General features: G+C 41.8%; 1 protein-coding gene and 1 long non-coding RNA gene across 3 annotated transcripts in view; both read right to left on the reverse strand.

Moving 5' to 3' along the window:
- The window catches only part of ZNF804A (zinc finger protein 804A), a 260558-nt gene that overhangs the window by 226052 nt on the left and 7122 nt on the right, over nt 1-27384 (reverse strand). The gene's annotated exons all lie outside the window — the stretch shown is intronic.
- LOC308465043 lies at nt 12328-15364 on the reverse strand. Its single transcript, XR_013980237.1, has 2 exons — nt 15106-15364; nt 12328-12697 (listed from the first exon to the last, which is right to left on the reverse strand). It is a non-coding gene; the product is annotated as an uncharacterized lncRNA (long non-coding RNA).

The raw sequence follows: 27384 nt of genomic DNA on the forward strand, positions 1-27384 counted from the left end.
TAAGGACGTATCTTCTACTGCTTTTAAACAAAACCCTGTACAGATCTAAAAGGATCTGCACTGAACAATAACTTCAGAGAACTAAGCATGGGATATAAACACAAAGGAAGTTGCTGAGCGAATTTTCACATTTAATCATAGCACCTTGTGTGTGCTTTTTTTTTTTTAAGAAGACAATACAATAGTGACAGAATTTCTATGGAAATCATGTTGAGAGTCTCTGATAATTCACCTGAATGAACAATCCGAAGCAGTCATAATGAATAAACATGTTATTTCAGAACCTCAGAGGTGGTATTACAAATACGATTTAGACCATATGGCTTTGGTATTTCTTACAAAGCAGTGAGCTCTGGCAGACATGGTTCGTGTGTCTTGTTCAGTTCCTAAGGAGTCTGATGCAACTGTGTATTTGCTTCCAGGAGGTAACCATGGCATTTCTTAAAAACTCAGCTGCTTATAAAGAAGAAGAAGAAAATCTCTGGGATTTTTCCTTTTAAGGGTTAGAGTTAAGTTGACATAAACAACTTTTAAGTTCCACCCTCAAATGTGGGTGTCCTCAGAACATCATGTCTTCAGCCTGTGCAGCTGAAAATCATTCCGGAGTTTTGTTATCTAATTCAAGCACCACCTTTCAAGTCCACAGCAGGACCCACAAGGTGACTTTTCAATTTAATAAATACAATCTAAAAACGGCTCAATAAGATATGCCAATACTGAATCCAAATCAAGGCTATTGACCCTGGCATTCACAAAAATCAGCACTAATTAGAGATGGCTGTCCAAATCATGCTTCCTTGGGAGGAAGTTCAATTGAATTCAGTGGGGCTTAATTCTGAATGTATGGTTCTTAGTTCAAGTTTTGTTTCTGGTGTATTTATGTAGCTTTCGATTTGATTCAAAGGCTTCATTTTGTATTGAAATTGATTCACTGCAAGCCATCCAGACCACGTTGTTATGGGACAGCATATAAATGTCATTGATGAAGGTATACATGGTCAAACTGTAGCCCAGGTAGCAAACATAGCAAAAGCAACAGGGATTTGTGGTGCAGTTAGGATCACAGAGTTGAAAGGGACCCCAAGGGTCATCTAGTCCAACCCCCTGCAATGCAGGAATCTCAGCTACAGCATCCATGACAGACAGCCATCCAACCAACCAACCTCTGCTTTAAAATGTCTAAGAGAGTCCATAACTTCCAGAGAGAAACCATTTCACTGCTGAACAGTTCTCACCATCAGAAAGTTTTTCTGTATGTTTAAACAGAATCTCTTTCCTTGTAACTTGAAGCTACTGGTTTGAGTCCTAGCCTCCAGAGCAGGAGAAAACAAGTTTGTTCCCTCTTCCATGTGTCAGCCCTTGAGATATTTGAAGATGGCTATCGCGTCTCCTCTCAGTCTCCTCTTTCCCAAGCTAAACATACCCAGCTCCTTCAACTGTTCCTCATAAGGCTTGGCTTCTAGGCCCTTGATCATCTGAATTGCCCTCCTCTGCACATGTTCCCACTTGTCAACATCCATCCTAAATTACAGTGTCTAGGATTGGACACATTATTCACAGTTATGCCAGCCTTGCCTAACCACAATGCTCTCCAGATGTTTTGGACAACTCCCATATTCTCTAACCATCCACCATATTGGCTGGGTCTGGAATTGGAGTCCAACATTTGGAGGCTACCAGGTTGTGGGGATATGAGTTAGGAGGTAGGAGGAGGACCTACAGGGCAGACCTGCCTATAGCCCATTGCAAGGGTGGTACAGGACTCACATCTTTAATATTTATGTAGAAGAGGGAATTTCATCAGTTGTAGCTTGCATGGTGGCTGAAATGCCCTCTTCTACCCAGCTGTCAAAAAGTACAGAAGATTTATTCCTCTTTCACATCTGGCCATCCTATTTACAGCTCTCTGGCCAGGCTCCTAATACAAGCCTGCAGCACGGATTTTCCTAGTTTAAGAGAAAAGAGGAAGGGGGAATCTGGACCACTCTGAAGTGAAGAATACACACTGATGATATGCTCCTGAACACAGCACACTAGACATGAAAGGAAAACAAAAATTATCTCCGTATACCACCTAATAACGTGATGGCTGAGACTTCAGCTTGGTGTTTACACTAACAAATACCATGGCAACATCACACTTTGTGACTTTGCCCTGACTCCACATTTCACATGCCTTTGTATCTGCTGATGCAGCAACCGTTAGGATCCAACTCTAAAAAGGAAATTAAATTTCATCAGGTGTGAAATTATGATGCTTGAATGGAACGGCTGTCATTGTTAAGTAATTAATAGGGAGCACAGCAGAAAATGTTTCTGCATTATACATCATTAATCCTAACAGATTCGTCTAAGTGTCTGTTAATTGTGGATCAGCTCTCCATAACAAACGCCCTATCTGCGAATGAAAGTAACGACAAAGTTCCTCTTCGTTTCATTTGTAGTGGGTGCCTGCAGTGATTGCTACATGACAGACCTGTGGAAAGGGTTGGAAGCTGTACAAATGGCATAAAATCCACAGCTTTAAGATTCCCAAGTGAAAGATCACATGCTTGCTTCACTCAATCGTCTTCGCAGAACAAACCTATGCATATTTACTCAGAGGTAAGTCCCACAGTGTTCATTGGGGCTTCCTCCCTAGTAAATGCATTTAAGACTGTAGCCTAATTCAAACAACTTGTATGCATCAAAGGAAAATGAGTCTGACTCTTTTAAAAAAGGTGTCAAGGGACTCAGTTTCCCTTTGATGTTCAGAAGTTGCGTTCATTCAGTGTTAGCTGGATTTATACATGCCCATTGAGAAAAGAATAAACCCTTAAAAATCTTCACATTAGATACTCTTTACTGTTTAACCTAATTCTGGGGCATGCAAAAAGGATTTTTTTAAAAAAAGCAATTATCCTTCTTACCGTAATGGCAACAAAGTATCCTAATGTACACCCATGAAGGATTCCTTTGAAGAGTTCAGTTTGCGCCTATTTAAGTAATACTTGGTGGTAAGTTTAAATCAGTTTAAACTGCTATTATGTAAAACAGCTTTTCACTTGCTTTCATACCTGTAGTTGGGGATGTCAGGGAATTTTGATGGAAATGAGAACATATTCTTCATCCAAGGTATAGAATGGAAATCAATTAATTATATGATCACAGTTGACTTTTGATGATCTCAGTCTACAAATGATAAAAAGTTGATGAAACACACACACACACACACACACACACACACACACACCCTTCGCATTGAAATGAGTGGGGTAGCTTAATTAATTAATTACATAAAATTCTGCCCCAACAGACAGAAAGATACAGTTTTCATTGGAAGCTGAATTCAGTGGAATGGAAAAAGCACAGCTCGTGAGAAACACAGATCAGAGTAGAATTTGATGCCTTCTCACTTCCCTGCCTGTGGCATCCTACCTGGAAACTAGGATAGCAGCACACTTACATTAAGTGTACAGATTTACCTGTACAGCCAGGGCATATAATAATTCCAGGAAGAGGGGCAGAGCTGATAATGAGCTGATAGATCATGAAATCTCCTTAAAATATGGAAAGTTCTAGAAGGAGTGGTTATGTAGCTTGGGCATACTTCTGGATACTTGGCTGTCACTTGAGCCTCAGTGGTGTAGAGTGGTGTAGAGTGCCTTCCATCAGCTTTGGCTGGTGGGCCAGCTGCACCCCTTCCCAGACAGAGATAGTCTAACTTCTGTCATCTATGCTATGGTAACCTCTAGGTTAGATTACTGCAACATGTTATACGTAGGGCTGCCTCTGAAGACAGTTTGGATACTTCAGCTGGTGCAGAATAGCCAGGTTAGACACTGGGGCAAGATGGTTTGGGCATATTACACCAATCCTGCCCCCATAGCACTGGCTGCAAATTAGTTTCCAGGCCCAATTCAAAATGCTGGTTTTGACCTATAAAGCCTTAACCAGCTCAGGACCGCAATACAAGGTTGTCACTGAATTGCCCTAAAGCCATATATAAAGAGAATATTGAGGGCCTTCAAGTAACATGTTCCAGCAGGTGGCGGTGGGAAGGTTGATGACTGAAATGGATTTCTCAGAGGGGTTTCACTAAGGATGTAAGAAGGTATGTTGCCCCATATTTATTTCATGCAGTGCTGTTGCTGTTGTGCTGCAGTTCAGCTCCCAAAACCAATGCTGCTGTTCATTTCACTGTCCACTTTGATGAAATTTTACACAGTTAATTATGCAATCATTACATATTCCACACCAGTCGTTTCAATGGAAATGGAACAGCTACTTATTGCTATGTATCATTTGCAGACTAGAAACAACAAAACTGTATACTTATCCCGTTCACTGGATTTATTTCCATTCTGGAGAAGGGACAATTTCTGCTTCCATGTCAATTTTCATTGGAATTTTCTCACATCACTCAATGGGTGCACACATCGCCCACCTTGCTGCATTTCAAGGAAAATATTGTGTCAAAAGGACACCCCTTGAGTTTCACCTGTTGCATCTTCTCTTTCATTGTAATTCCACAAGAAGAAATAGTGGAGCCTTCAGCAATGATAATTACTGATAACCTTAGCAAATGCACTAGGCAACTACGTAACATTCACCTCACAATTATCTAGTGCTGAAAACATGTTCACACTGTTGCAAAGACTCAAGCTACAATACAAGGATTTCTACTAAATTCTAAGTTACCTTTCGAAAAGGTCATTCAAGATGATATGCCAACACGATGCTGCCCATCCTACCCAAACACATTCATCCAAGATTTCAGGGCCTGGAAATTACTAAAGCTTTGGGCTGAATGGCCATTTGGTCTGCCTCAATAAGATTATTATGTTCAATAGTTCAGCTGCCCTTCCAGTGAAGCTTTGCTTTTAAACATTTCATACCCCAGGGTTCGAGATGCACCCTAGCTTTAATTGTCCTTGAGCAAATATCACCCCCCCCCCATTTCAGTGTCGCACATACGAGCTTTACTTACTCTGATGAGCGTCAATTGCCTTCCTCCTTCAGGAGAATCAGAGCTTGATCTGTTGCCTTGTGTGTGCCATTTTAAATAAATTCCTTCCTGAAGGGCAATACAGCCACTGCTATGGAGTAAGGATAATGAAGTTTCTATGAGTGATGTTATCTCAGAAGGGAGGAGGACATATTTTGTATTGATAGATTTGGAGGTACTGATTATGCCTGACACTTGCAACCCAAGAATTGGCACTTGGTAGCTTATTAGTCCTTCGAGGCTCTGGGACCTGATAAATCTACTTTGATAATTTGCTGTAGGGTAGAGTAAGCATGGCAGTGGGAGAGGCTCACACATCTCGAGCAACTCTATGGAAGGACAACACACAGTTAGCTAATGACATCAACTGAACTACCAAACAGCCTCATTGCATGGTTCCCTGCGTTTCTCCAATTAGCGTAATCAGTAGCTGATGCCTTCTTATGCTTAATGTCAATCCTAGAGCTCTGAGAGTTCTCCTTAAGCTTATCTTTTCAATGCTTGCTTCTGTCACGCCACTTCTGCTTCCTGCAAGGCAGATCTCCACAATTCATTGGCCGTGTTGCATACGTGTCTCTTCTCCTAACAATATTAGGATCCTGGAGGAAATCAACATTGCCGTAGCAAATTGTCTTTGAAGGAGTGATTCTCAAAGCTCCTTCCTGCATGCACTCATGAAACCAACCATCATCAATGGATCAATTGCATGTAACACGGGATTAAATTACAGTTAGCCAGATGCCTCCATTTCACTATTCCAATCTACAGACGGTGAACTAGGGTGGAGCACTATCCTATCTCTACTATTAAAATTTATTTGTGTACATATTACAATATATAAACAAACAAACAAAAAAGAAAAATAGAAAAAGTGTGAGGGGAAAGGCCCCTCACTTCACAATAAAATACAAAAGCAGGTGATACACCCATCTAAATTTGAACATATAAATTGATTTATGCCATCCAAATGTCCACAGGAAGTTAACCTTTATAAGAAATGTGCTCAAACGTCCTCAGACAATTGCATAATAAATGGTGGGTGTTTTGGTTTTATACTGGTTCTTATTTTTATAGAATTTCATCTGTTAAGTTACTGGATCCCCTACTCCTGCTTAATGCAGTACAGTGACACACTTTTCCCCATGGACAAACGCCGGCTTCCTCGGCCTAAAAGCGAGATGAACGCCACAACCCCATAGTCGCCTTTGACTGGACTTAACTGTCCAGGGGTCCTTTACCTTTTTTTTACCTGAGCATGTAACTATTAGCTCTCATACAATGTTGCTCTAAAGTAAAGTACTAGTATTCCAGGAGTCATTTAACCCTTGTAGAGTCTTAAAAACAAACCAGTGCCCCTCTTTCTTCTTTTTTCCTTAAATACCTGAGTGCACAATCTTAATGCGGCTCAGATACAAAATGGGAGGCTTCAAAAATTCACTTTGATCACTTTAGTGTAAATCTTGCCAATTACCTGAAGGGAACATTAAGGTCAGAGCAGCCAGAAAAGGTGGTTGGGATGGAGTTAGCAAAACAGTGCTTCAAGGTGAGTTTTGTCTTTGTGTCAGGGAGAACTGCAGATAATAAGTAGTTTACTTCTTGACAACAGTCAGAGAAAAGGAGGAATGTGTTCCATGGCAGTTTGTCTCTGCAATGTTCTTAGGCCTTCCTGGCTTATTCCCTGTTCACACACATCACAAGGTACTCTTTTAGTTTTCACCTTTCCTCTCCTCTGTGGCGCATCTAGCAATTAGTGGAGAATAAATTTAGAAGCAGCAGGAGCTAAAACAGACATGATATTCAGTACAAAGTTCATCCCACGATTTCACCACTACCACCACCCCTCTTACAACTGGAAGAACGGAACGTGTGAGTCTGCACACTGTAAACTGCTGGCAGCCAGAAGGATAAGCTTTGTGGTGTAAAAATAAAAGAACAACACAGTCATTTTCATGGTATTTTAGGACAGCTGTTCCAGAGAGGAGAAAACCTAATCTGTCCAATCATACCAAGCAGTATTCAATTAAATATTTGTATTTGCACAAGGAATACTAGTAGTATCCTCCGCTTTTCCCCATGCACACCCCATGTCATCCCCCAGAGGTTGGGGGTGGTGAACCCAGAAGGTAATCTAGGGGGAGCAGGAGATGGAGCTCTCAGCTGAAACTCACCAGAATTCAGTTCCGGCACCTCTCAGATAGATGCCATTGCCATTATAAAAGAACAGGGGAGGCATTCATGGGGAGTTCCAGCACCTTTTTCTAGAAAAATAGCACTGAGACTGTTCAGTTGCATTAGGAGAAATCCTTGAGCTGATGAATTATTCGCCTTAGTGCTATGTTGAATATATCTCATCATAATATTGAGAAGTGAGTGTATAGTTACACCACTTCAAGGACCTTTTGGACTTAAAGGATTTTATTTTTATTTTTTAAAGCAGAGTCTTATTAGCTATCAGTTGGGATGGGGCTCACCAATTGTCTGTGGTCATTTAATGCCAGCAGTTCTTGCCATGCCAGCTTGGTCTGTGCCATTATTAAAGCCCAAGCATACAGACTTGGAACTTAGTGGGTACAGTAACTGTGAGCTTTGATCTTCAGCCTGTTTAGCAGAAATTGTTGATCTCTAGCTCAAAAAAGTTGTGACTGATTTTGTCTCCAATGCAAATCATCTACTCCCATGGCACAAAAGAATGACAAAAAGAAGCACTGGTGTGTTTTTAAACTTCTTTCTGTACTGTATATTCTACAATAAGATGCATAGTTGTTTTAAGGCTGTTGATGTCCCCTCCACACGATTAGTATTGCTTTGCCATTCCACACATTTGATATTCTACATTATTACTTATATCTCCACCCTAGTTTCCCATCACCTCAACCACCCACTTTACCAGATCATTTATTTTCCTGCCTGGCACAGAAATCTAAACAAAAACATTCATTGTTCTTCAAATTAGTCTTTTCTTTGACAAGATTACCTAAAATGCATATCCCATCAGAAAAGGACAGTTAATCTTTCAACTGTTGCTGCATTTGCCTAAGTTCTCCAAAACCAGTTACTAAAGACTCTATTTTTCGTTTTCTATGGAGAAATCCTACAATGCATAAACATTTCTTGACTTACTTGCTTATTCATTATTGAAATTTATAATCCCCCTTCCCCATAAAGGAAGCACAGGACAACTCACAATAAAATAAAAATACCTAAGAGACATTTAAAACAATATTATAACATATTGCAGACAGCAGTTAGAACAACCAGTGTAGAAATTTCATAGAACTTATTGGCCAAAAGACAATATTTTTTATTTTTTAAAAAAACCTTTACGTGTTTCATGAATGCAGGTAGAGATTTATTTATTCCTCCATTTTCTGCTTCCAACAATGCATGCTGCTGATTGTTGATGAGAGTGGAGAGAATCTGCATTTGAGAAAAAAGGTCTTCTGTAAGTTGGTTGTGTAATACCAATGCAGGCACACAGGCAGTAAAAATGCACAAAAACAATGACAGCTAACTAAGCATGAGATAGCTCAGAGATCAAAAAACAGTGATATGAATTTCAGAGTGAAAAGGTTAGCAAAATATCATATCTTGGTGAAACCACTTTTTGTGTATGTTATTCAGAGCACCCACGTTTGGTGGGAATAAGTTGAGAAATGAAACCAAGAATTTTCAGAGATATATTACATCTCATGTTTCAAAGTTTGGGGCCTTAAGATTTCCAAGAAAATGTGTAACAGTGGATTTTAATGCTTTCCACACTGTCCCTTAATTTAACACATCATCAGATAGCTTGCCTTTTATGATTTTTCTGACTTTTGGACGTACAACTATCCCTTCCTAGATTGTGGCCATGCTGATCTTTGGATTTTTTCCCCTTTCAGGTAAAGAAAGCATTTATCTATTGCTTTGACAAACCTTTCTATCAAACCTAATTTGTGTGTAGTGGTGGCAGAGATACATATTTGCTGTAAAAGACATGTAACACTGTTAACAGCCTAGCTAAAAGTTGGATCTCTCAGAACGTGGTTTGCTGTCGGGAAAAAGCCAAAAGACCATGTCACAGATTTTTATTTCTGCTGGACATTGGGCATTCTAGACAGTAGACCAAAATCTAAACATACTGTACAATATGTGAATCTGCCATCTCCTATAAGCCCTGTTGCCAGTGAGCCACTGTCTGATCCCTAAAAAAAAATGTATATGACGTCTATGTATACGGCGACATCAAATGTTGGAGAAGCTTCCTGATGTGGAATGTCCCATTTTCATCTGAGAAATGTTGGAGGGTATGTAGTTTGTTAAGGGTGGTGATCTTTGTAGTAAATTACAGTTCCCAGGAAGGCCATGAAGGAGGCCATGTCTAAATGTATGGTGTGGATGGGACCAAGTCCTTGCTCTCCCTCTGGAGATATCAGGGAGGCTTATAAATGTTTCCCAGGAGGTCTTCCTTTGAGGCAACTTAGTAGGACAGAGCCATATAAACTAAGATGTATTCCAAGACTTAGCAGGGCATAATCAGTGACCTGAAAACACTGGCTGCATCCTTTTACACTTCAGTTGACTTTGAAAGGATTTAAGCAATAGGTGATGTGCACAACTACAATAATATGAATGAGTGTGGGATGACCTCCAGTCATACAAAACGTTTACTTTTTACTTTTTCTATTGCTGAAATGCTCTGTTTTGTACTAGCGGCTGTGAACTCATTTCTCCCAGAAAATCCTTACTTGCAGGGCAGATTTAGTTAAGTCTTCTTTGTTTTTAAGAAGTTGCTTCATTTCCTCAGACACAGGAAGTAGAACTTTCATCTCCAGAACACATGTACCAGTACGCTATCTTAGGAAATGATTCCTCGCACAAGCACCTCAATTTGTGCAAAATACCACGTGAAAACCACAGCCTACTTCATGTGTGACAGCTTCATTGGTAGCTGTGACAGATGGGGCTCCACAAATACACAGAGCGCCTTCCATTTCTATATAGACAATGGTTATATCAGATTATACCCATGGGGCAGCATCAAAGCTGCTGGCCTTAAATCTCAAGTACCGGTAGCTGTTCCTAGCACAATATTGACTCCACTTCTGTATTCCTATAAACACACAGCTCAAACCAGTCAACCCAAGGTGCTGTGTCTGAATACAAAAATATCCCAAGAGAATGCAGCAGATCTCCAATTTCCCCATGCCCACTGCAGCAGACACTCATGGAGGTTCAGCACACTGGCATGCTACAGGAAACAGAAGGTTGATGTGCACCTTCCATATCTTCATTCACCTCTTCTCCCTGTGCTCAGTCAAGGGAAATGAGATCAAAGTGCTTTTTCCTTTTTCAGTGGAAGGGTGAAGCCTGAATAGGTCTTTAGGAAGTATATAACACAGCTCTCCTGTTTCCTATAATGGTCTGACATTGCCTCTGAAGGTGTCGTGCCCATCAACTGCAGCAGAAAAACCAGGACATCCCATTCCCCCCTCCCCCATGAGAGTACGGTGACCATTTTGGCCACCTTGCTCTCGCATGATTTCTGGCTGATATATCACCCTGAAAAAGTGTTTCTTTGGGTCCACAATCTCATGCAGTGCCCCCAAACATGCGTTCTTGGGCGCCGTGCCTGATAAAACACTTTTCCTGGGTCTGTGATCTTGCAAGGGTCACGTGACTCAGACCCGAAAGATGGTGTCCCTGACTTTGGCTGCATCATGTTGGAGGGTCTGTGATGTTCACATGCATGCATGATAGGAATGAGAAAACATGTCTGTGATGACCTTGCAACAGGAATTGGCAACCTTTTTCTCTCTCCTGTAGCCAGCCACATTCCCTTGCGGGAGGTGTTAATATGTCAGGGACCGCATGCTAGTTGTGGCTGGAACTAAAAACAGTAGTGGGGCCAAAGTGGGCAAGGTCACTTACCTCTCTGTCTTTCTTCCACCACTTCACTCATACACTTCCCACCAAAAGATCCACTCTGAGGGAGCAGAACGCTCTTGTCAGAGTTCTAAATCATGGGTAGGCAAACTAAGGCCCAGGGGCCGGATCTGGCTCAATCACCCTCTAAATCCGGCCTGTGGGCGGTCCAGGAATCAGCATGTTTTTACCTGAGTAGAATCTGTCCTTTTCTTTAAAATGCATCTCTGGCTTATTTGTGGGACCTGCCTGGTGTTTTTACATGAGTAGAATGTGTGCTTTTATTTAAAATGTATCTCTGGGTTATTTGTGGGGCATAGGAATTCATTCATTATTATTATTTTCAAAATATAATCCGGTCCCCCACAAGGTCTGAGGAACAGTGGACTGGCCCCCTGCTGAAAAAGTTTGCTGACCCCTGTTCTAAATCAATGGCTCACAGAGTATGTTTGAAATTAGACCTACAGCTGCAAAACTTTCTAGTGAGGCCTAGGGGTGAGTTTGGCCGCCACTGGCCTATGGGGGAAACCCTCTGCATACTCACCTATGGTGGGCTGGATCCAATCCAGTATTTGTGAAAGAGAAATTTGAGTAGAGAAGCACACAGCAAGGGATGAAAGACATGACAAAAGGAAGATAGCCCCCCGCACAGAGACTCGGTGGATTTACCATAAAACTGTGCTGCTCAAAACCATTTTAGATGCACAGAGCCTGATGCTGCTTTCTTCCAGTTGGTATGAATTTTCCATTCATCATAGCAGCTGAAGAATGTAGCTTTTCATTATGAAAATGTGCAGCACAATGACCCTTAATGGGTATTACGACTCTGGTCTCCCATGCAAATGTGTGTTTAGATCATTCCCAAATGCAAGAGATCTTGAAAGCAATCATTACTGCTTTCTATTCAATTCCACTCATAAGTGGTACTTTTCAAATCGAGATCCTTGGCCTTCGTGGAATGGGTCTTTCATATGCACACACATATAGACAAACAATTAACATCCTACAAAGTGGAACACCATTATCAAGCTTTTGAAATGGGAGGAAGTGGCACATTGAAATGCATTTTTAAAGTAATCACTACCCATCCCTCATGATGGGACTTGGTTCAGTTTAGTACGTTTAATCAGATAATTCTGATTCAATGCCTTGAGAGGTATCCCTTATATAGCTAAAACAGCAACACAAAACACACAAAGGGGTGCATCAGCAGACTTGAGGTAACCCCAAGATATGCAGATGTACAAAACATACTAGGCCCGCCATACATCAGGAAAATTCCTGACACGTCCTGGTTTTCAGGTGTTAAAATGGTGTTGGAGAGGAAATGCCAGGGGAAACCTGGATATATGGCAACACAATGGAAGAAGCAACGTAAACAGCTCCAAAAGTTTAAAACCAAAAAAAGCTTTGTGGGTGTCAGGAAAACTAACAACTTTGTGGGTGTCTGGAATTTTACTTTTTGAAACATGGCAACCCTAAAACATAATAAGAGGCCCAATGAGGACTGAGCATGCTTGATAGCCCCTATGGAATGCTAACTCTCTCGAAAGGCAATCAACACCGATTACTGGATGAGAGAGGGAATGGAAGGACAACAATGTTGGAAGTGCCATAGCACAGATCACTCTATGTGCAACTTAAGAGTCAACTAGCCAAGAGGGCAAAAGGTGGAGATGTTGCTTAACAGCCAGGCAGAATGGCATGATGTTTGCTGAGGTAGCACATGCTCTGATTAGCCATGTAGTTTGGTTGGCCTTTTTCCTCCATATGCTTGGCTGAATGCTCCCTTGCTATGTACAAGACCTGAGTAAAAAAAAAAGACAACAAAGACTTTCACATTTCTGAAATGGTAGCAGGAAATCATCATAGCACGGGGAAAGTTTCTGGCCTAACCTTCTCCCCAAAATGCTAGCTTCGATGTGAAGGGATATTTTATTATTATTTAATGGAGGAATGTTAAGTTGTGTTTGCTGTCACCGACTGCCTGAGGTAATACAACCCAGAGTTTCCTGCCTCGGTGACAGAGGACACAGTAGTGTGGTAACATCTGGGCTTCCCTTGCTAAAAATGCCTTCACCAGATATGGCTGTCTGCCTTTCTCACATTCCCAGCTGCTATTTCCTTCCACTGATTTAATGGGATTGTTTTATTGCATCTTTCAGTTATGGTTAGCTATATTTTAATGCTTGTGTGGTTTGTTTTTATACTTGTAAACTGCTTAGGAACCCATTGGTATATTAATTAATTAATATAAATAGAAGCAGCCACCTTGCTTTTTGCCTAGCCCACCTCTTCCCTGGTTCTTTCATGCCCCATCTCAAGCCCAAAGTCATTGCAACCACAAGACACACAGGGTGTGGTAATTCTAATCTCCTTCTTCCATAATCCCAATAGCACGGTGGCCCACACTGCAGGAAAACCTTTGCCTTCACCATTGACTGGCCTAAGTCATACCAAATTGCCCTTGCCGACATTGCAATTCTGCAACGGAAAACTGCATATTGGAAAAGCAAAGCAAAAAGCCAGCCAACATGCACATTATCTAAAGTTATGAAAGACTTATCTGCTCCCCTCCCCACAATTGATTTTTACAGGATTGTTGTGTGACACATTTAGCTTTGAGAAAAAAAAATCATGGCTGACTAGCAGTCAAGTGCCCTTTTGTAACTGATTCACAATTCCTCTATACTACTCTTAATTTGTGTTACTACTGGGCCTTGCCTCTCTCACCCCACCCCACTCCACACACACACACACACACACACACACACAGACAAAGACTCTTGTGTAACAGTTCAATGCATCTGCCCTGACAGTAACGCAAGTTCAAGATATCAAATCACAAACAATTCTTAAAAAGACACACAGAGGACAAAACTCACTCCAAAGCTTTTTAGCAGAGCTCTAAAAATAGCTTGGTGAACAGATGCTTCAACTTTAACTCTTATTTTCCTTAAAAACAAAGTTCCGTTATTGACTGAATGGCTTTCCATCATTTTAGAACTGTGTGTGTTATTAGCCTTTAGAACCAAACTGAGTAGCATAATTCTATTTTGCATAGATTCAGCATTTTACTGAGTCATCCCAGCCACACTGTATTGTCTCGGAGGTGAGAGCTCTGAAAGATTCAATTTTTCGACTATCCCTCAGCATGTCACACCTGCTCACGTAAAGCAACTTTAAGAGAGAGAGAAAATTCCAGGAGATGTAAGCAGTGAAGGACAGACAGGTTGGAAAAAGCAAAGCAGTCACATTTGCGTTTTGAAAGCAACACAACATCTGGCCCACCTCTCATAAAATATGCTCACGGGCCATAATCACTGAAAGATGCACTCATGTGCTTGAAGATTAGGTGCTGCTGGTAGCCTTGCTGTCTACAGTAAAACTGCTGACAGAGCACAACATGAATAATTTATTGCTGCACTGGTGCATATGAAACAGTGTACACAACACCATAGGTTTAGTCATCGATTTTTACAGGGATAAAGCAATTTAGCTGCCTTGCCGTCTCGACTGAATGCCTTCACATCCAGCCAATGGCATGACAATGACCTAGGGTGAGGGGTGGGGGTGGGGGGACTGAAGGGAGAAGGGGGGAATAGACCCTGGAACCAAGATCTAATCTGTTTATTTCTTTATCCTGTGTTCAAGGTGGCACACACAAATGTCCCAGCCCATGCCCAGCCCTCATTCCAGATGCCAAGGACTTTTTCATTCACCCCCCCTTATTTTTCCAGTGGTGGACTTTGGTAAGATAGCATCTGGAGCAAAGACAAAACCTTGCACACAATCCCTAAATGTGTGCTTTTGCTATTTTTTGTATTGCGTTTTCACTATTTTTTTGTTGGGAGCTGCCCAACATTTTTGTTGTTGTTGTTGCTGTCGTCATCTTATTTTCACAGTAATTCCTTTTGGTACTTTACCTCGATATTTACCTATATAAATATAGGTGGTGATAGTTGTTGTCAGTGCTTTCTAGAAAAAAGGTGCTGCTACTGCATACCCCAGTACTGGTACTTGAGTACCAATGCTGGTACTTGAGTACCCCCAGAAAAAAACACTACTATACTATACTATACTATACTATACTATACTATACTATACTATACTATACCTCCTCCTCCTCCTCCTCCTTCTCCCCCTCATCTTGCACCCCCTCAACTGCCCTCACTGCTCTAAATCCAGCACTGCTTTTCTCCCCACTCTTTTACCTGCATTAACCACCTTCAGCTGTTTTCCTCCCATCATCACACTTCCCGTATGCATGGGAAGACTGGTCTGTTCGATGCCAGGAAAAGGGTTATTTCACTTGGGGAATTCCTCTCTGTCTTCTTTCCAGCTCTTATCCCACCAGCATGTACGAGTGTACAGGGGTGGACTTTGGTCTTTCAAACTTCAATGGTGTCCTGTGTGAGCCCAGATTTCTGCCCCTCCACCCCGCATCTCACTTTCCATTCTGCTCAATTCATTTCCATTCTGCTCAATTCCATTCTCAATTCCATTCTGCTCAATTCCATTCTGCTCAATTCCATTCTCAATTCCATTCTGCTCAATTCAATACATCATAGCTGTGACACCCTGCAACACCCCCTAGGCTCAGCACCCAGAGCAGTGGAACCAGTCACACTGCCCTAAATTTGCCCGGGACCCCCTGTGATTCCCCTCAGATGAGATCATGTATCAAATCTTCACACTGCTTGATTTTTAAATAAAAGATCTGGTGGGGAAGCTGCAGGCATCCACAACTTTTCACTCTCAGTTTTTAAAAATGACACTCTTGATGTAGCAATGGGACTGGGGATTCTTTCAGCAGATCTGCACCTGGTGTGGGACAGAGAGGGGCACATAGAAGCTTAGTTGCACAAGCCATGTTCAGCCTCATTATTACAGTACCTTGAGGTGCAATTTTGAGCAGGGACTGATGCATAACTAAGTCAATAGATTTGCTACAAGTTAACAGGCAATGACAGCAGTGAGGATGATACTGTATATCTGACTGTGTCACGGCGATTTGGACATTGTTTAGCAAAATAAGAAATACAGTAAATAAAGATGTATCTTCTTGCAGATCAGGAAGAATGAAATCTCTGCAAAGAGGCATTTAAAGGTTTAAAGAGAAGGCGGGAGTGTGTATATGCACAAGTGTATATCAGAGAGAGTACTTTAGAAAAGAGGTGGGTTTATTTTGGAGGAGGGGTGCACATTTTGAATATGGACATGGTCCTTCTCATCTGCATTCTGGGACTTCACTGCAAAAGTATTTCTCTCTCACACCCCCCCCCCCCGCCCAAGATTCTGCTTACATTAATCATGTACTACACTACCACCATTTGTTATTAGTAAGAGCACTTAAAATAAATTGAGCAGTGTCCAAATGTGAAATCTTACTTATACATTAGGAATCCATTCTTGAAATCAGAACACATTCCCGGCATGTGTGCTTGGTATTATGGTCTATAAGTCACTTATGAATATTGGCTTTAAAAGTATCCATTAATATTTTGCACTGTTTAATGGCTAATATTTGTAATGCTCATATTTTCATTGTTGTGCAAATATATTTTCACATCCAATGCCATTTGGATGGTGGTCGAGGAAGACAGACAAAATGCAACATGCAGCCTGAGTTGACAACAGACAGCCTGAGCGACAGATGGCATTTTCAGAAGGCATTCATAGACCTCAACCTCATGGAATTTAATAAAAAATAAATAAACCACAGCTAGACCACTGAACTTGGGAGCATTACGATCTTTGAAAATAACAAACTTGCACAACCATTTTTAGAAATATCAATAACCAACAATATCAAAAGAATCTAGTGACAAACTAGACAGGAACTTACTTACTTACTTACTTACTTACTTACTTACAGGGGGGGGGGGGTTCTCATTAAGTCAGGGTTGTGCAATAGGGTAACCAAAGGGGAATGTTATTGCGTGGACAGGCGGAGACCCCAGATCCCGCGCGGTCCCCCCGTCATGTGGAATAACAACTCATGACAACGTGCTATGGGATTAAATTGGCCACAACTTTATTAAATTTCAAATGTGGGTAGACCTTGGCTCAGGCATTGGCTGTTCTCCCTCCCCAGTCCCCAGCCGGGGACCTAGGGAGCATCAGGGTTATCCAGTGTGGGGGGGGGATGGGCCGGCTCTGGAGAACATATGTTCAAGCAGAGATAGCCGCCCCCGTTACGCCGCCGCCGCAGGGGAGAGCAATGATGACCTTTCGGCGTACGGTCAAAGCCTCCCTTCAGAAACCCCTTTAATGGGGAACCCTGGTATCGCCGCTGCAAAGAGGAAGATGGACTAAAGGATTCCGCCCAAGGCCTGATACCACCAAAGTTGGACGTTTTGCTACGGGAAAGGCGAAACCTGCCAATGCAGGGAAATTCCTTTCCGGCCCTTTAACAGCGACCTTAACGTAGCAGCGCCCGCATACCTGTGAAGAAAAGTTAATCTGCAAAACCTGTGAAGAAAAGTTAACCTGCAAATAAGACATTAACTGAGGGTGGGTAGGGTGGGAGAAGCTCTGGAGCCAAGTGAGGATTCCCAGGTAAGATCCTCCCTCTATTGTGTGGGCAGGTAATCCCTCCCCTACCTGGCCTGGTCTCCTTGGCAACGCTTCCCCCAGGTGGGATTGGACAACTGACTGAGGTAGGCAGAGACCTCCAGGTATCCCACCTGAGGGAAGGCAAACCAAGCCTATGCTGTTGGAGCCGCTCCAGATCTAGGGGCTGCGCGCGTCCACGCAAAGGGCGCCCCCCGTTTTAAGCGTGGAGCGGTCATTCTGAGAATGGAAGTATTTGTTAAAACATGTTTCTAGCACTCGTGAAAGTGAGGCAAGACATTCTAAAGTCTTTGGAAATAGATGAGAAATGAAGTTTTTGCTATCTGCAGTGAGTAGAAGCCAGCAGAAGCTCGATATAGCCACTTCGTATTATAGAATCAATGGCTAAATCTCATCAGTTTTATTGCAAGGGCTTGTCCATGTAGCCCTACCGTCTACTCCAGTGTTCTTCAACTTTGGTTCCCTAGGCGTTGTTGGACTACAATTATCATCACCCCAACCAGTTTAGATAGAAGCAAGGAATGATGAGATTTGCAGTTGATCATCATCTCTGAACCCATGGTTGAAGAACACTGGTCTACTCCAATTGGCACCAGCTCTCAGTGAGGTCTTCCCCATCTTTGCCTACCTAATATTTTTAATGGAAGATGCTATGGAATCTTTTGCCTGCCAAATGCAGGCTTCAGCACTCAGCTGACTTCAGCCCTTTGTTGAAGCAACTTCCTGGAAGCTGTCAGAGGTTCTGTCTTGCCTGACCTAGCCTTATATATCCCCAAACAATCTAGCCTCTCCAAGATTTGTGCCAGAGAACAATCTTTTCTAGGCCTTGCTCTTGTGCTTCCACAGAACACAATGGATGCAGCATCCTCCCCACCTGCCATCATTGTGCATCACCACCACTGTACCTGTGCATAGCCTGACTCACACTTGACACTGTGAACTGAATCCAAGAATAAGGAAATGTGATGCTAAGAGAAGGGCTCACAGTTCAGTAGTAGAACCCATGCAGTCGACCATTAGCATGTCCATTTAAAGCAGAGGGCAGCCAATCTGTGACTCTCCTGTTGGTTTTGGACTCCAAATACGCCCACAATTTCCCAGACGTAGTTGGTATTTGGCCCTCTTAAACAGCATCCGGGTGGAAATCGCTGAAATGTCCAGGAAAATCTGGATGTATGGCAGTCCATGCCTGGATATTCTCTTTTTGAAATATGGCAAACCTATCATATGGGAGGGTCACAGTTTACCCAAACTGGGTAGAAGGGTCTGGGAAACATCTTTACTCTAGTTCTTGGAAAACGTTTGCCAGCAAGGGCTGATACTGCCATTTTCCTTCACTGTGCCACCTTAGATAAGTGTCTCTGCTAAGGACTGTTTCTATCTGTCGCCTCTGTCTTTATATATAATAGATGTTTTGCTATGGTTGTGATTTTAATTCTGCGTAAGTCACCTTGAGTGGGTCATAAGTCTTAGAAAGGCAGGGTGCAAATCTAACCAATACTGGAGAAAATGAAACTGTAGGGTGACACTTTATATTGCAGTCTCTCAGATGTTGAGGGAGAGAGAGGTTACACTTTCCATTATGAAGCAAGTGATTCCTGGAAAGCAGCCTGGCGCACCCTCCTGATCAGCCAATCATTAGCTGTAACAAATTTGATGTATACATGGCAATTGCCGTTTTTGATTTAAGGAACTAAGAGAATGCCTGCTTTAAAGAAAGAACAAAGGCACCCAACTGAAATGTGAGACATGTATAAAACATGCATGGCTTAGCAACATGTTTTCAGCGATGCAATATCTTTCCATATTGCAACATTACCTATTTTTCATTTAAACTGGTTTTCCAAGCTGGGGGGTGGGAGGAGAGAATATTGGGAGCACAACCCTTCCACCACCGACAACATTTTTTCATTAAAGCTGCTGTAAGTGGTACATGACAGTGTTAGCAAAGTCACTTAAATAAAACAGATGGAATCCAGAGCAGGGGGAGGGGGATCCCGATAGCACTTTACTGAGCATAAATTGAGCAAACAATGTATGCTTTGAGGAGAAAGGAACAGAGACGTTGTCTTTCTTAATCAAGCCTTTTACATAGCAGGGTGGAAAAACTCCTTCAGAACTGCACAGCTAATCAGTGTCTGTGTTACATACGTAAGTGAAGATCATGCCACTCTGCCTATTTGACTTTAACACTAACAGAATTAACCCTTCAGTTACAAACAGAATGATCCCTGCTGTTTCATCTCCAACAGACAGTATGGCCCATTAGTAATACCATGAAAAATAGTTACTTGGTACTCTAATTGTACTGAATATAATCCACTTTGTAAATTGGTAGACTCAGTGTGGCTGAACAAATTGCTGGGGGTAAAGGAAATAAACCTCTCATGGCGGGGGCGGGGGGCACATTGTGTGCAATCCTCTTATTCCTCTAGTTGCTAGTTCTTCTTCTTTGCATTCACTGTCCTTGACCTCATTTGCCCTCACTGACAGACATTTAAATTTATTATACAAGCCATGTGATTGTTGTCCATATACAATAAATAAAATCTCGTGTATCACTGTAGTCTATCAGACTGTCTGTGTGGACAAATGAGACATGGGAAAGTAAAAGGAATTCTTTTTTAGTATGGACATTCTGCTGAGTAGGATGTGTTTATAAAGGGAACAAAATATCCTTAAAAAAATACCCAGATCCTTAATTGTTTTAAAACCACAGTACTCTTATTGAAGTCTGCAGAGCTGGCCTAAATGTAGTCAGAGCTTCAGTTAGCAGACTTTATTCTGTCACTACTTCTTTGAGAAGGATCATATTTAAAGGTCAGTTCACCTGCTGAAGTGTTAAACGTGTCACGTGGGTAGTGACAGTAAATCCCTTCAAACACTGCTAGCAATTTTGAAGGACGCTGCTATGAATACTCTGCAAATCAACTCACCTGTAGCTTCTGACTACTTGATTTATCTACCCAGACAGGTATCCCTTCATATATAGGTTGTCAACCCTTCCCGAGATTAAAAACCTGGTGAGAAATCCTGCATGATTTAAGATTATAAATTTCAAGGCTGGATTAATTAGATCCAACCTCTGCAGCAATGAAATCAGTTACTAAGGAATGAGTATGTGAAAGTTTAGAAAGGCTGGAAATGACAGAAAAGCTCCCACTCCTGGAATTCCTTGAATCTAGTAAGATGTGTTTTGTTCTAGTTCAACTGCAAGCTAGAGTTTCTACCTTCCAAAAATATACCTTATCCCTTAAGCCCAATCATAGGCATCAGCCTCTAGGGGCTGAGGCACTTTCGGAGGCCCCAAAGTTTTTTTTTAGGAGGCCAGACCCCCTCAATGTTCAGAAGGCATTCAGCTCCACCCTCTGGCTTCATGCGATGTCGCACGCGCAACATCAGGATGTCGCATTGGGTCCCCTCAATCATCTTGAGAAGATGGCACCTATCAGCCCAGTGCTTCCATTTAGTCCACCTCTCAGGGAGCTCTGGGCACTGTGTCCTCTGGTGGGCTCTTTCCTTTGCCAGCAGACCTGGCAGGCTTACCTAACTGTGGTTGATAACAAATCAGGCAGTCCTGGGCAGCTGCTTCTACCTAGCCATGTTATTATTCCCAAAGCAATGCAAGGTCAGTGGCATTGTGGGACATTGACAGCACAGCTAGATCTTGCCACTGCTAAGAGTGCCAGGCCTAGGAAAACAAAGATGTAGGAAGGTCTTGGGCAATGGGCCCTGACAGCTGTCCAAGGATGCCAGGACCTGGTCCTTCTCATCTGGATTCCATCCATTGCACAATCTCACTTCTCAGTTTGGGTTCTATTTTTACATTTCCTGAAGTGTGTGCCAAATAGGTTGCCATGCATGCACCCATGTTATTCCAGCCAATGTGGCTATGGTAGATTTTGTAGTCATGGCACACTTGAGAACACTTTTCTATGTGTTTCTAAACTCTGGAAAGTATTCTGTTGATTTTTATTTTTCCTTAATTAGACACTTTCTACAGAAGTCACTCAACTTTCTGACCTTGACCCTCAGCATTTTCAGAACCACTCCAATGACATTGGGATTTGCTACCAATTAAAACCAAGGGGGTGAAAAGAATAAGAAAATAAGTGCCTGTTGAGTGCCTTCCTTTTTAGTTAAATGTCAAATGTAACATGGAATATGGACAGATGGACAAGTGGTAACAGAAGAACCATATCTTTCTTAAGGGTTTAAAAAAAATGGAAACAAGTTTGGAAATTAGTATGCTAGAGCTGGATTTATTTACTGGTTTGAAAAATGGGCTAATAAAAGTTTTGGGTGGGTAAGTCCTAGTTATACCATGAAACTATCATGGAAGCAAAGTCAAAGATGCTTATTGGAATGTCTATATGCATGTATCAAATAACTGGCTAAGATTTAAACCTCACTCTAGCCATCAATTCAGCCCTTCAGCTCCCTCTCCAAGTCCACAATACTGAAATTCCATGCAAAAACCCCTTTCCAAAAGGCTTAGCATTCCACCAGTCTGTGTCTTGATTGACAGGAAAAGGAAGACTAAGTCCATCCTTCTCTGCTCCCCCACCTGAGCAAACAATTGGAAGCACTGACCGTTGGACCAAAGACAAGGACTGCATGAACACAACTCATTTCTGCAATTGGACTGCAAGTGTACCCCCATCTAGCTAGGAATACACAAATGGAAGCCTCTTCCTAGCTAGACTGGAGTATCTCAACCAATGTGTTGTTTTGGGATCCTATCTTAATGCCTGTAAGTGACTGGCAAACTCTCTCAGTGTCCCCCTGCCCCGGTCCCCTTTTGCTTTTAAGGATCTGCCGTTGCTTCCCCCTCTTGTTTATCTGTTGATTTCTTTTTACTTTTTTTCTTAAATTGTGCATCTTATGAAAAGACAAGGAAGCACCATTTTTCAATATTAATAATAAAAACAATACTATAGCACTACTGAACAAGTTTATTAGGACAAAGCTAGACTTTTGTGAAAAGGTTTTCCCTCAGTGAATAATTTTGATGGGCAAAGCCTGAAACAATCTTTAAAAATCTGCTCTTGAAATTTAGGAAGATCAACTGCTTGCACAGTCCAGTCCTAGGCAGGTTGACTCAGAAGCAGGGCCCACTGAGATTACCAGTAGTTGTCTTACTTACTTAAGGAAGTTAGATTAGCCTCAACCAGAGCCAGGGCCTTTTCAACACTGGCTCCGGCCTGGTGGAACGCTCTGTCTCATCAGACCAGGGCCCTGCAGGATCTGATTTCTTTCTGCAGGGCCTGTAAGATAGAGTTGTTTTGCCTGGCCTTTGGCTTGGAGTCAATTTGATTCCCTCCCCCTCTTTCTTTTTTCTTTCTCCTCCTGTGATGAGGCTGCATTTTAATGTTTTAATGTATTTTAATCTTGTTTTTTAAGTTGCATTTCAATCAACTTGTTTTTTATTGTTTGTTAGCTGCCCTGAGCCCGGTTTTTGCTGGGGGGGGGGTATAAATAAAATAATTTATTATTATTATTATTATTATTATTATTATTATTATTATTACCAGAAGGCACAGGATTGTGGCCCTCAGGATTATCACAAGCTTTGTTTTACTTGTTCTGGGGAAGGGGATACTTGCTGTTTCCCTGGGAGTTTGGCTTTCTGAGGCTTCCTGTCCTTTTAAACCAAGCTTTTCACAGAACCAGTATACTAAAAAGGATATTTATTCTATAACACATACCTCTGAAATAGTATCTCCCTTTTTTTGTAGGACTGAATTTTTTTACCAGCTGAACCTATCAAGAGCACAAAAACCGTTAACAGCTAAGAAATAACCAGTCACCGCAGAAGCTTTCTACATTTCTTCCCCTTTCTATGCTACCTACTGCGCTGCCAACAACATATGCCGACACACCATAAGGTTTTCATTTCCACCTCCAACAGATACTGAAAAGCAATATGTACAACAGTTTCTTCAATCCAACCTTAGCGGTTGCCTGAGGTGCTCTTCTATCAGCAGCAAATTGGTCTGTGGCAACTGTCATTTATTCAGGATGCCTGGAAATCTATATTTTGCATTTACATGACTTCTTTTAATGTCAGATGCTAATGCAAAGGTTTGATAGGATTTGGATAGGACCCCGTCTGAATGAACTGCATTTCGGACGCTTGTGGAGACCAATGGAGACAGTCGCATCAGGACAAATGGGGGGGGGGGCACTGCCTCATCAACCTCACTCTGCCCTCAGTGGTGAGAGCACTGATGAGGATTCCTTTCTGCAAATTTATCTGAAAATATCCAGCAATGACAATATTGAAGCACTGATGCCATCTCTTTTGTATATACAGCAGATGAAAAATTGTAAACTGTGGGCCCACAAGAAGTTTGTAGGGGGATCGTCTGTCTATGCAGTCATGAGAAAAGGCACAGAATCATTGCTGGAGGGTTCAGCCTCTAGGGCATGGATTGTATGTGACTTAGACCATAACAGAAGAGAGGTGAATTTAATGACTTATGGTGCTGGAGGAGACTCTTGAGTGTCCCATGGACTGCAAGAAGATCAAACATATCCATTCTTAAAGAAATCAGCCCTGAGTGCTCACTGGAAGGACAGATCCTGAAGCTGAGGCTCCAATACTTTGGCCACCTCATGAGAAGAGAAGACTCCCTGGAAAAGATGTTGGGAAAGATGGATAGCACAAGGAGAAGGGAACGACAGAGGATGAGATGGTTGGACGGTGTTCTTGAAGCTACCAGCATGAGTTTGACCAAACTGCGGGAGGCAGTGGAAGACAGGAGTGCCTGGCATGCTCTGGTCCATGGGGTCACGAAGAGTCGGACATGACTAAATGACTATAGAAGAAGAAGAAGAAGAAGAAGAAGATGATGATGATTTCGGGAACCAGCTGCATGCTGACAGAAGCACAGCACACTTCATAAATACACTATGAACCTTAAACTTTAAACACAGCAACAAACTTGGTTCAATAATCAAGCCAACATCATTTTGTAGCAAGGACTTTACAAGCATGGGGGCTCATTTACTCAGGCACTGCAAGATAATAAATAGCAGGTGATGTCCTTGAGAAACAAATCTGCTTTGAACCTTTAATCTTCAAGAGTGAGCGCAAAACTGAGAGACAGTAGTGTTCAACCAAAATAGGCATGGCAGCCCATTGTTTCTTTTTCATATACGTGAAAGCATGAGCAAAACATTTACTACCCCTAGATCAACACTTGCAGGGACATCAGATCACAACACTTTGGGGCCTAAATTTGGCTTGTGGGTCACCAGTTGGCAACCCCATCTTAAACAATAGGCTTATTGTTATGCCTGGGGCTTTTTGTAGTGTGTTCTATTTAAGAATGCCTAGTAGACTGAGGGCAGATACAATATCATCACCACCACCACCACCATTTCAGTTTGTATACCACCTTCATCTGAATATCACAGGCAGCTCACAACATAAAAATGCAAAATGAGAACCCAAAATACATAATAAAATAAAAAACAAGCCAATAACCACCTTCCTACAGACACATTTAAAAAGCCATAGAATCTTGATCAGTCAAAGGCCTGATTAAGAAACATTTTTGCCTGATCCCTAAAGATATGTAACCAAAGTGCCAGGCAAGCATTCCTCCTCCAAAAGAAATTTCAAATATCACCATCACCTTTTCTAGTCTCGTTGAATATAAAGGAACACACTAAACAGTGAGATTTTGCCCTAAATAATGTTTAGCTCAGTGAATTGCATGTTGGAACTGTCAGAGGTCTGCTGAGACCACTTTTATATAAAATTCAAGGATAAAATTGCTCAGGTTAGTATAGTATCAGACGTGAGGCGGTTTCCAACTAACTCATTCTGTCAGTGCAAGTACTCCTGCTTGTGCAACTGACCTTTCCCTCTCCCCTCCCTGCCCTGCACCCTCCCCAGATCTATTCCAGAGGGTTGCACAAATCCCCAGAACAGATTTAGGGGATATGCAGCAGGGAAGAGATAGGGGGTAGTTCCAACATGCAAATGCTTACACTGATAGAACAAGTTAGTTGGATACTGCCTGTGGTGTCCAATGTATTGCCTTATTCTTTGCAGGATCAGTTTCTGTCATTTAGACCCTGGATGAGTCATTGTCATGAGAGGCTCAAGAAGCTTCTGTGGGGACAAGTGTCTACTACCAGCTGTGGCTGGTACACCAGCTAAGACCTGCTCCAGAACAGCAAGCAGGAATAGGTCAGCCACTGTGATTCATGCACTGATGACCTCATGATTAGATGACCTCATGACTGGATTATGGTAATGTGTAGGGCTCCCCTTGAATCTGATCCAGAAGCTACAGCTGGTTCCATATGCAGCTGCCTGGGTACTCAGTAAACAAAGCCCTCAGCAGTTTAGGTTACCTGGAAAACATCCTTCCCCTGTATAAACTGTTCGATCATGTGCAAAACAAAGAGGGGGCTTTGCCCTGCCAGACTTAAAGTTGTATTATGAAGCCGCAGCGTTCTGCTGGCTAAAAGACTGGCTACTTCTTGAAGACACTGATGTGTTAGATTTGGAAGGGTTTAACAATGCTTTTGGATGGCATGCATATTTATGGTATGACAAGGTTAAAGCAAATAAGGCCTTTAAGAACCATATTGTCAGAAAATCACTGTTTAATGTCTGGACAAAATATAAAGACTTGCTGGAAAATAAAACCCCAAGGTGGCTTTCACCTTTGGAAGCTAAGGCCCGAAAAAGACCCAATATGGAGGCTAAATGGCCAAAATATTGGGAAATACTAGAAAAAGATGGAGACAACTGGAAATTGCAGAGTTTGGAGAAAATGAAGGATAAAGTGCGAGACTGGTTACATTACGCTCAGATTAAAGAAGTTTTTAAAAATGACAAGAAACTAGGGTTCCAGGTGGAGAAATCGAAACTAGAAACAGAATTGTTAGAACCAAAGACCAAGGTACTTTCAAGGATGTATAACTTGCTGTTAAAATGGAATACACAAGATGAAACGGTTAAATCGGCTATGATAAGGTGGGCACAGGACATTGGGTATAATATCATGTTTGAGGACTGGGAAAGGTTGTGGAGTACTGGATTGAAATTTACTGCATGTAACGCTTTGAAAGAAAATGTAATGAAAATGATTTATAGATGGTATATGACCCCAGTCAAACTTGCAAAAATTTACCACCTGACTGACAATAAGTGTTGGAAATGTAAAGAGTGTGAGGGAACGTTCTTCCACCTCTGGTGGACTTGCCCTAAAGTGAAGGCGTTCTGGGAAATGATTTATAATGAACTGAAAAAGGTATTTAAATATACCTTCACTAAGAAACCAGAGGCCTTCCTTTTGGGTATTGTCGGCCAAGGGGTGGTAAAGAAGGACCAGACATTTTTTATGTATGCAACAACAGCAGCAAGGATACTTCTCGCAAAGCACTGGAAAACTCAAGATCTACCCACACTGGAAGAATGGCAGATGCAACTGATAGACTACATGGAACTGGCTGAGATGACCGGCAGAATTCGTGACCTGGGAGAAGAGAGGACTGAGGAGGATTGGAAGAAATTTAAGAATTATTTACAAAAATATTGTAACTTGAGTGAATGCTAAACAAGATGCTAGATCAAAATAACTGAGCACCACTAAATTTAGATGATTTTAAGAAAATAAGTAAGATTGTGAAAATATAACTCTTTTTGAGAACTAGAAGATTATGAAACATAGAAGGGATATAAGAATGTAAATAAGATAATAAATTGCTGACAAAATGTTATAACAATGAAAGTGGGAGCGGGAGATGTGAGGAAGTCCAAAGAAAATGTGAAATTATGTTAAGATATATGTTACATTGTTTATTATGTTCATTTCTATTGTAAAACCCAATAAATTTCTTTAAAAAAAAAAATAAACTGTTCGATCATGAAGATATTCAAGGGAGGCTTCGTG

The sequence above is a fragment of the Podarcis pityusensis genome (genome assembly GCF_964106645.2).
Source record: "Podarcis pityusensis genome assembly, chromosome: 1".
Classification (NCBI taxonomy): Eukaryota; Metazoa; Chordata; class Lepidosauria; order Squamata; family Lacertidae; genus Podarcis; species Podarcis pityusensis.